The 9,844-nt window shown below is 32.0% G+C and overlaps 1 non-coding gene across 1 annotated transcript; it reads right to left on the minus strand.

Annotated features, from left to right (window-relative positions):
• Positions 1–2,638: 2,638 nt before the first annotated feature.
• LOC139887095 (small nucleolar RNA R71) lies at positions 2,639–2,745 on the minus strand. Its single transcript, XR_011772941.1, has one exon. It is a non-coding gene; the product is annotated as a small nucleolar RNA R71 (small nucleolar RNA).
• Between the last annotated feature and the right edge of the window lie 7,099 nt (positions 2,746–9,844).

The following is a 9,844-nucleotide window of genomic DNA, read 5'->3' on the forward strand; positions in this document are numbered from 1 at the left end:
ATGATTACGGAAGTTTAAATAAGCATAATTCCTGTATTTCATATTTTATCGCACTTTTATTTACTGTCATTTTATTTATTGCACTTTTAATTATCGTACTTTTTAATTATCGCAATTTTATTTATCGTCATTTTATTTATGACACTTTAATTATTGTCATTTACTTTACGCTTTAAATTAAGTTATTTTTATATTTAATATTTTACATTAGGTTTTAACTGCGACTAAAGTTTTAAAATCGACAAACCGGTCATTAAACGGTAAAAACCCCCTTTTATAATATATATATATATATATATATATATATATATATATATATATATATATATATATATATATATATATATATATATATATATATATATATATATATATATATATATATATATATATATATACAAATATAGTTTTTAAAAATATAGCGTTAAACTTGGCTAGTTCCCTGTGGACGAACCGAACTTACTAAAAACTACACTACTGTACGATTAGGTACACTGCCTATAAGTATTGTAGCAAGGTTTAGGTATATCCACTCTATAAATAAATAAATAAATAACTTGTGTAAAATTGTATCGTATTTAATAGTATTTTGAAATAAAAATATAACTATTTCGTATACGCTGCTGCACACATCAAGTATTTTTGGCGCCGTTGCCGGGGAAAAATTACGCCGAAAGCGAAACGCTATATAAAAAAAAGATTTTTATTAAGTTTTAATTTCTTTTTGTAAAAATACGTTTTAAATATTAAAAATACAAAAATATAAAAAGAAAAACAAAATATATATATATTTTTAGGAGTTGTTCAAAATATATAAAATTATAAAGTATTTTTATTTCTATTTTAGTTTTTAAATATAAGTTTTATTTAATTTATATAAATATTTTATATAAATATAAAAACAAAAAAAATATAAATATAAAAAGTATACGGCCTGGTACTGTAGCAGCCCACAACTTCTGGCATGGTTTCCTAATTCATGCGACCGCATGAATATTTAACTAGCACTCCATGCGATCGCATGGAGTGATTTGACTGGCCTGATCCTAGTACGTACGAAATTAGGGTTACGGTTATTATTATTATTATTATTATTATTAATTAATTCTAATTAGGGTTAAGTATAATAATATTTAGTTTAGTTTTATTTATTTTGTAATTTTAGTTTTAATTAGTTTTATTAATATAATAAATTAATACTTTTATAAAATAAATAATATTTTTATAAAAATTGTATTTTTTACAACTTTAATTTTTATTTTTATATTTTATATCTTTTTATTCGTAATATTTGTATTTTTATCGTTCGTAATTAGTTTTTAATCTAGTATTTTGCCGTAGTTATTTTTATTTCTAGATTTTTAGACTTTGCCGTAAAATCCCTTAAGTACTTTTTCTTTAGATTAAGATTTAGGTGCTTTAGAATTTTACGACGTCGCTCATCGCTTTAATATTTAATAGATTTTAGTACCTTTTTAAGTTATTACCGTTTTGGATATAGAATTCCTTTAAGCTTTAATACCTTTAGACGCAACTTTTAGACTTAAGTTTTTAGAATACTAAGTTTCGACGCTTATTTTCTTATTTTTATTTTTTGACTGTTTGTTTTTCGACATTTGTTTTTCGACGCACTCTTTTTCTTTCTTATTTCTCGACGCTCTAGTTTTAGGACATAGAATTTTCTATTTCTTATCTAAAATTTCTTTAAATTTCGATGAAAAATTATTTTAAGTGGTTAAATTGATAGACATCCAAAATTTTCTGGTTCGTAGTAATAGTTGGAATTGTTAGTGGTGAGTTGTGGGCTACCGATTTAAAGGGTCCTGGCTACCTGCTGCATCTATTGGCTATTCGAAACGTGGGCAAAATCAGAAAAGTCTATTAATTTGATAACTTATATAATTTTTATTTTTATAACTAATAGGATATTCAGTGAATGCACCGAGCAAAACGTTCACCACCTTTTATACGTTCACCACCTGTAACTCGATTAAGACATCTAGCCAATATTGTCGCCGTTGATTTTTCTTTAGAATCGTCATCAAGTCGACCAAGTACTCCAATTCAAATTTCTGATAATCCATTTTTTGAACCCGACCTCACAATTGAGAATCCGGAGGATATTCAGGGACAATTCAGAGATCCTGAACCACTAATCATTCCTCCTAAACCACAAATCACTCATCCAGAGATTGTCGAGGAAGAAACCATTAAATCAGAATCCTTTAGTGATTCAGATTCGACAAATTCAATAATGGAGAATCTGGAACCTCTAAGTATGGAAGACCGAATGAGAGCTAAACGCACTGGCCAAGGTCATGCAATTACTCAATCAAACATTAATGCGCCAGATTATGAAATCAAAGGACAAATCCTACACATGGTAACTAATCAATGCCAATTTAGTGGTGCGCCGAAGGAAGATCTAAATGAACATCTTCGTACCTTTAATAGAATCTGTGCTCTATTTAAAATCCGAGAAGTTGAGGATGAACAGATTTATCTCATGTTATTTCCCTGGACTTTAAAGGGAGAAGCCAAAGATTGGTTAGAATCGTTACCTGAAGGGGCGATTGATACATGGGACGTTTTAGTTGAAAATTTTCTTAAACAATTCTTTCCGGCATCTAAAGCCGTGAGACTTCAAGGAGAAATTGTTACGTTCACACAGAAGCCAAACGAAACTTTATATGAGGCGTGGAAAAGATTTGGAAAGTTATTAAGAGGATGTCCGCAACATGGTTTGGACACTTATCAAATAGTACAAGTATTCTACCAAGGATGCGACATCACTACAAGAAAAGACATCGATATAGCAGCTGGTGGTTCCATTATGAAGAAAACCGCAACTGAAGCTTACAAAATTATTGATAACACTGCTTCCCACTCACATGAGTGGCACCAAGAAAAAGATATCGTTAGATCATCTAAAGCGACTAGAGCTGATTCTAGCTATGACTTTGATTCCATTTTCGCAAAGATAGATGCTGTCGAGAGACGAATGGAAAAAATGACTAAAGATATTCACTCAATACGAATTAGTTTTGAGCAGTGTGGAGGACCACATTTGACAAAAGATTGTCTCAGTATTGAACAAACAATGGAACAAAGAGAGAATGTTTCATATATACACCAAAGGCCTGGAAATAATTATCAGAATAATTATCAACCGCCAAGACCAATCTACAATCAAAATCAGAATTATAATCAAAATATTCCATACAACAACCAACAAGGTCCTAGCAATCAACAAGTATCTAACAATACTTACAATCAGCAAAGACCTATTTTTCAAAACAAACCACCACAAACCGATGATAAAAAGCCAAATTTAGAAGATATGATGTCGAAGCTAGTTGAATCTCAAACGCAGTTTTTCACATTTCAAAAACAAACCAATGAACAAAATGCTCAAGCATTTAGAAATCAACAAGCTTCTATTCAAAATCTGGAACAAGAAGTGAGCAACCTAGCAAGGTTGATAGGTGAAAGAAAACTGTGAAGTCTACCTAGCGATACAAATGCTAACCCCCGGAATGAAACAGCTAAAGCTATTACCACAAGAAGTGGTATTACACTTAAACCACCTGAAATACCTGTAATTTCTGATGATTCTATTCCTACTACACAAGAACCACAACCTGAGCAAGAGAAAGAAACAGAACCGGTAGTTGAATTGGTTAATGTAGATAACACAGTTAAGGCTAAACCTTATGTTAAACCATACCAACCACCACTTCCTTACCCGAGTAAAATGAGAAAAGAAAGACTTGAATTCGAGCAATCCAAATTCTTGGATATGTTTAAACAAATAAATATAAATCTTCCTTTCATTGATGTGATTTCAGGAATGCCAAGATATGCTAAATTCTTGAAAGATCTAATCACAAATATAAAGAAAATGGAAGAACGCTCGGCTGTTACAATGAATGCTAATTGTTCTGCAGTGCTGTTGAATAAGATACCAGAAAAATTATCAGATCCAGGAAGTTTCACAATTCCATATTTTCTGGGAAGTCTTAGTTCAATAGAAGCATTGGCAGACTTAGGTGCTAGTATAAATTTAATGCCATATTCACTATACGCTAAACTAGACCTTGGAGAATTGAAACCAACACGAATAAGCATATAACTAGCCAATCGATCAGTAAAATATCCTAGAGGGATAATGGAGAACATGCTAGTTAAAGTTGGTACTTTAGTATTTCCAGTAGACTTTGTTATTCTGGACATGGAAGAAGATTCTCGAGTTCCTCTCATATTAGGAAGACCATTCTTAAACACGGCTAAAGCAATAATAGATGTGTTCGGTAAGAAACTGACCCTAAGTATAGAGGATGAGAGTGTTACCTTTTTTGTTGATAGAGCCATGCAACAACCACAATCTGCAGATGATACATGTTATTATATTCAAACTATAGATGCACATGCAGAATTGTTAGAAGAATTTCCAGAATTACAAGGAACGGGAGAATGTTCTTTAGGAGAAGGAACTGAACCAATTGATGAAACTGAAATGTTAGCCGCACTCATGGCTAATGAATACGAACCAATAACAGAAGAAATTCAAATGCTAAAAGAGGAAGACAGATATCGATACAAATCATCGATAGAAGAACCACCGACATTGGAGTTAAAGCCACTTCCAAATCATTTGGAATATGCTTATTTACATGGTGAATCTGAATTACCTGTAATAATATCGTCTTCTCTTACGGAAAATGAAAAATCTCAACTCATTACTGTGCTAAAAGCTCATAAACCAGCTATTGCATGGAAGATTCATGACATTAAAGGTATAAGTCCTTCGTATTGCACACATAAAATCCTTATGGAAGAAGGTCATAAAACGTATGTGCAACGCCAAAGAAGACTAAATCCTAATATGCAAGATGTTGTTAAGAAAGAAATTATTAAACTGCTAGATGCAGCTTTAATTTATCCAATTTCTGATAGTCCATGGGTAAGCCCAGTTCAATGCGTACCTAAGAAGGGTGGCATGACTGTAATCACAAATGAAAAAAATGAACTTATTCCTACTCTGACTGTAACAGGATGGCGTGTTTGTATTGATTATAGAAAATTAAATGACGCCCCCAGAAAAGATCACTTTCCCTTACCTTTCATTGATCAAATGTTGGAAAGATTAGCCGGAAATAGTTACTATTGTTTTTTTGACGGTTTTTCCGGATACTTTCAAATTCCAATAGCACCCGAGGACCAAGAGAAACCCACATTCACGTGCCCTTATGGTACTTTTGCTTACAAACGCATGCCATTTGGACTTTGCAATGCCCCTGCAACCTTTCAAAGGTGCATGATGGCGATTTTTCACGACATGATAGAAGAATGCATGGAAGTTTTCATGGATGACTTTTCAGTCTTTGGTGATACATTTGAACCATGTCTATTTAATCTTGAACGAATGCTAATTAGATGCGAGCAATCAAATCTAGTTCTTAATTGGGAGAAATGCCATTTCATGGTTAAAGAAGGCGTCGTTCTTGGTCATAAAATTTCAAAGGAAGGAATTGAAGTGGATAGAGCTAAAGTAGATGTAATTGCTAAACTTCCACATCTCACCAATGTTAGAGGAGTTAGGAGTTTTCTAGGGCATGCCGGTTTTTACCGACGTTTCATAAAAGATTTTTCTAAAATTGCCACTCCTATGAATAAACTCCTTGAAAAAGATGCTCCATTCATCTTTTCAGATGAATGCATCAAATCTTTTAATATTCTTAAAGAAAAACTCACTAATGCGCCGATCATGATAACTCCAAATTGGAATCTACCGTTTGAACTCATGTGGGATGCAAGTGATTTTGCAATGGGAGCTGTTTTAGGACAAAGGATTGAAAAATGATTTCAACCTATTTATTACGCTAGTAAGACATTACAATGAGCACAAATGAATTATACAACTACTGAAAAAGAACTCCTTGCTATTGTCTTTGCTTTTGACAAATTTCGTTCATATCTCGTTCTAGCTAAAACAGTAGTCTATACCGACCATTCTACTCTTAGATACCTATTTTCAAAACAAGATGCCAAACCACGATTAATCCGTTGGATCTTACTCTTACAAGAATTCGATATTGAAATCCGAGATAAAAAGGGAGCAGAAAATCTCGCCGCTGATCATCTTTCTCGTCTTGAAAATCCTGAATTAGAAGTTATAAATGAATCGTCCATACAAGATAACTTTCCTGATGAATATCTATTAAAGATAGATTATAATGAAATTCCATGGTTTGCAGACTATGCAAACTATTTAGTATGTGGATTCCTTGAAAAAGGGTTGTCGTACCAAAAACGAAAGAAATTCTTTATTGATATAAAACACTATTTCTGGGAAGATCCACATTTGTTTAAAAGTTGTCCCGATGGAATAATACGCCGATGTGTATTCGGGGATGAAGCCAGTCAAATCTTAAACCATTGTCACACAGGACCAACAGGAGGGCATTATGGGCCTCAACTCACAGCAAGAAAAGTCTATGATGCTGGATTCTATTGGTCTACAATTTTCAAAGACGCACACCTTCTTTGCAAATCCTGTGATGCTTGTCAAAGGGCCGAAAAAATAAGTTAACGTGATGAAATGCCACAAAATGTCATTCAAGTATGTGAAGTATTTGACATTTGGGGTATTGACTTTATGGGTCCATTTCCAAAATCTCATAATAATCTTTACATTCTCGTTGCCATTGATTATGTATCTAAATTGGCGGAAGCACAAGCTCTTCCAACTAACGATGTACGAGTTGTAGTCAACTTCTTAAAACGTCTTTTTGCAAGGTTTGGAACACCAAGAGCTTTAATAAGTGATCGGGGTACTCATTTTTGTAATAATCAACTTGAGAAAGTTCTTAAAAGATATGGAGTAACTCATAAAATCTCAACCGCTTATCATCCACAAACAAGTGGACAAGTTGAAAATACCAACCGAGCTTTAAAACGTATTCTAGAGAAAATCGTAGGATCAAATACAAAGGAATGGTCCATGAAATTAGAGGATGCACTCTGGACTTTTAGAACAGCCTACAAAACTCCAATTGGAACCACACCTTTTAAACTCGTTTACGGAAAAGCATGTCATCTTCCAGTAGAAATTGAGCACAAAGCATTTTGGGCTTTGAAGACATGTAATCTTGATTTACATGAAGCTAGACGTCTACGGTTAAGTCAATTAAATGAATTAGAAGAATTAAGACATGAAGCATACAAAAATTCGTTAATCTATAAAGAAAGAACGAAGAAATGGCATGATAAAAGAATCAGAAGTTCAAAAGAATTTAAAGAATGAGATAGAGTTCTTCTTTTCAATTCACGATTCAAGCTATTTCCTGGAAAATTGAAATCAAGATGGTCTGGACCATTCATAGTCAAAAGAGTTTTCCCACATGGAACAGTAGAATTAATAAATTCAAATGGAATTGAATTTAAGGTTAATGGTCACAGAGTTAAACATTACATAGATAATCCAATGGAAGTTGACAATGAAGTTAATCACAATTTCGACACCACAGCTAACTAAGTGTGGGGAGAATCAAGTCTTTTAAGGATAATATAAGTTTCTGTTAGAGTTAGATATTCTGTTTTCGTGTAGTTTCTGAGAATGGAATCCGAATGGTCTTTCCCTAGCAGACCCTAAAGAACTAGTTTTCTCCCTCCATTCTGAATTTTTATTTTTTTAGGTTTTACGAGATGAAGAATTCCTTTGATCTGAACCATGGTCTACTACTACACACTATGATTACTAAACGTAATAATGACACACTTCCGAGTGAAGTGGTATCATTCATAAGAGGCAAAATGGACGGAGTAAGAAAAGAACTCAGGAAAGATCATCATAAGATACATTTTGGTAAAGGAAAATCAAAATCCGCAACAAAAAGAAGAGCACGAAACCTTGAAAGATGTCATAAATGCGGAAAATGGTCACACGAAGGTAAATGTTCGAATAATCAAACATATTCAAATACCGAATTTGTTACACTATGCAGAGAAGGACCGTTCATATGTTTAGAAGAAAAGATATTGAAGAATCGAGGTTACGCTTATGTAGCTATGGAGAACCAAATCACACGACTCTCCTATAAAATCGGCTAAAGCAGGTCTCTGAGAATTCTTTCTCATAGGTAGGTATGTACAGTTTTTATTTGTTTTTATTTTTTTTATTGCTTTTAACCTTTTGATAATAAATGCTGAATCGTTCGCTATAAAGTATTAAATCGGTTTTCAATAAAATTAGGTATGCGAAACCGAAATTATTGATATCATACAAAAATTTATTACATCACTGTGAAATTTACCATCTATTCTTAAGGTATAAATATCTTTAATCAATCAATCCAAAATATTTCAAAAATTCATCAGGAGTAAAACTAGGTAATATAGCCGAAATTACTTTACGGAAAAGAGGGGCGTATATTTTTGATAATATTTGATTGATTAAAGTGGGATAAAAGACCAAAAATATTTTTAATTTTATCTTTACCATGTTTTTAAAATTAATATTATAATTTTTTTTTAAAAAAAATCAATTTATTTAAGTTTTTAAATATTTTAAAAATTAATATTTTCAATATAAGTTTGTAAAATTAATGTATAAAAATATTAATAATATGAATTTTTAATTCTATGCATTTTAAATTTAAGTTTGGTGTGAATTTAAAAAAAATGTACTTTATTTCACTAAGTTAAAAATATGATTTTCAAAATTCGTCGTGAGTTGAAGACTAGGTCGTTGAACCGAAATTGCTTTACCCAAGGGAGGGACGAGAAATTTTATTATCATTATTTTTAATCTTATTGAACTAAAGTATGCTAAAAACATTAAAAAACCCAAAAATCTTTGCTTTTAGAACAATCGCTTTATGTACAAAACATGGTAAAACAACGCACATTCAAAGACTGGCATTAAGTTCAGCAAAATCTACTAATTTTGACGACAAAACGAAAAAATAAATATGATGTAACAACAAGACAGAATGAATAAATGATGTGCACCATTTATCATTCAACAAACAAACGCCAATATGTTTGGAAACTTTGGTAAAATTTAATCATTTTTCCACGCTACTCACCCTCAATAATTTAAATTGTTACTGATTTCTTGCAAATGAGGGCATTGGAAGATCTTAAGTGTGGGAAGGGGTTAAATTCTTTCGAATTTTTAAAATTTTAAATTTAAACACTTGGTTACCATTAAAAATACTAGTAACGCAGTAGTTGTATTAGAATCTAGTGCTCTCTGATAATAAAGAACAGCCCTAGTCTTATATACTGACTACCCAGTTCTAGTAAAAAAATTTCAAAATTTTTAAATAAATCAATTCAAAATCATGTTTATACATATTTATGAACGATAAAACTAGGTGTTAACACCAAAATTATTGTTACCTCAGAAAGGACATAAATTGAGAAACAACCCAAAATGTTAGAATTCATTTAAAATGGAATAGAGGAAAATAAAAAGGCAAAGAAAGGAAAATAAAAGCCAAGTGTGGGAAAATTTACCAAGTTATTTAGAACATATGTCACATATTTTTGTACAAATATTTGAAGATACTTTTGTTTTGGACAAAATTAACTGTTTTACCCGGTAAATTGTAATATATTTGAAAAAAAGATGGATCTACACGATGAATCAATTCCATCATTAAAAGGAAGTAAAGTCTTCCGAAAAAGACATGCGCTTCTTGATTTAGGTCAGGAAGTTGTCGTCCAGACTAGTTGTAGAGTCTACGAAAAATCTTGAAAAGTTTTCTCGAAAATCAGCTGGAAATCCACGGACCTCAGCATCAAACAGGGTCGCCAAGTGGTCAGACTTATCCTAACC

Source organism: Rutidosis leptorrhynchoides, chromosome 1 (genome assembly GCF_046630445.1).
Source record: "Rutidosis leptorrhynchoides isolate AG116_Rl617_1_P2 chromosome 1, CSIRO_AGI_Rlap_v1, whole genome shotgun sequence".
NCBI classification, from domain to species: Eukaryota; Viridiplantae; Streptophyta; class Magnoliopsida; order Asterales; family Asteraceae; genus Rutidosis; species Rutidosis leptorrhynchoides.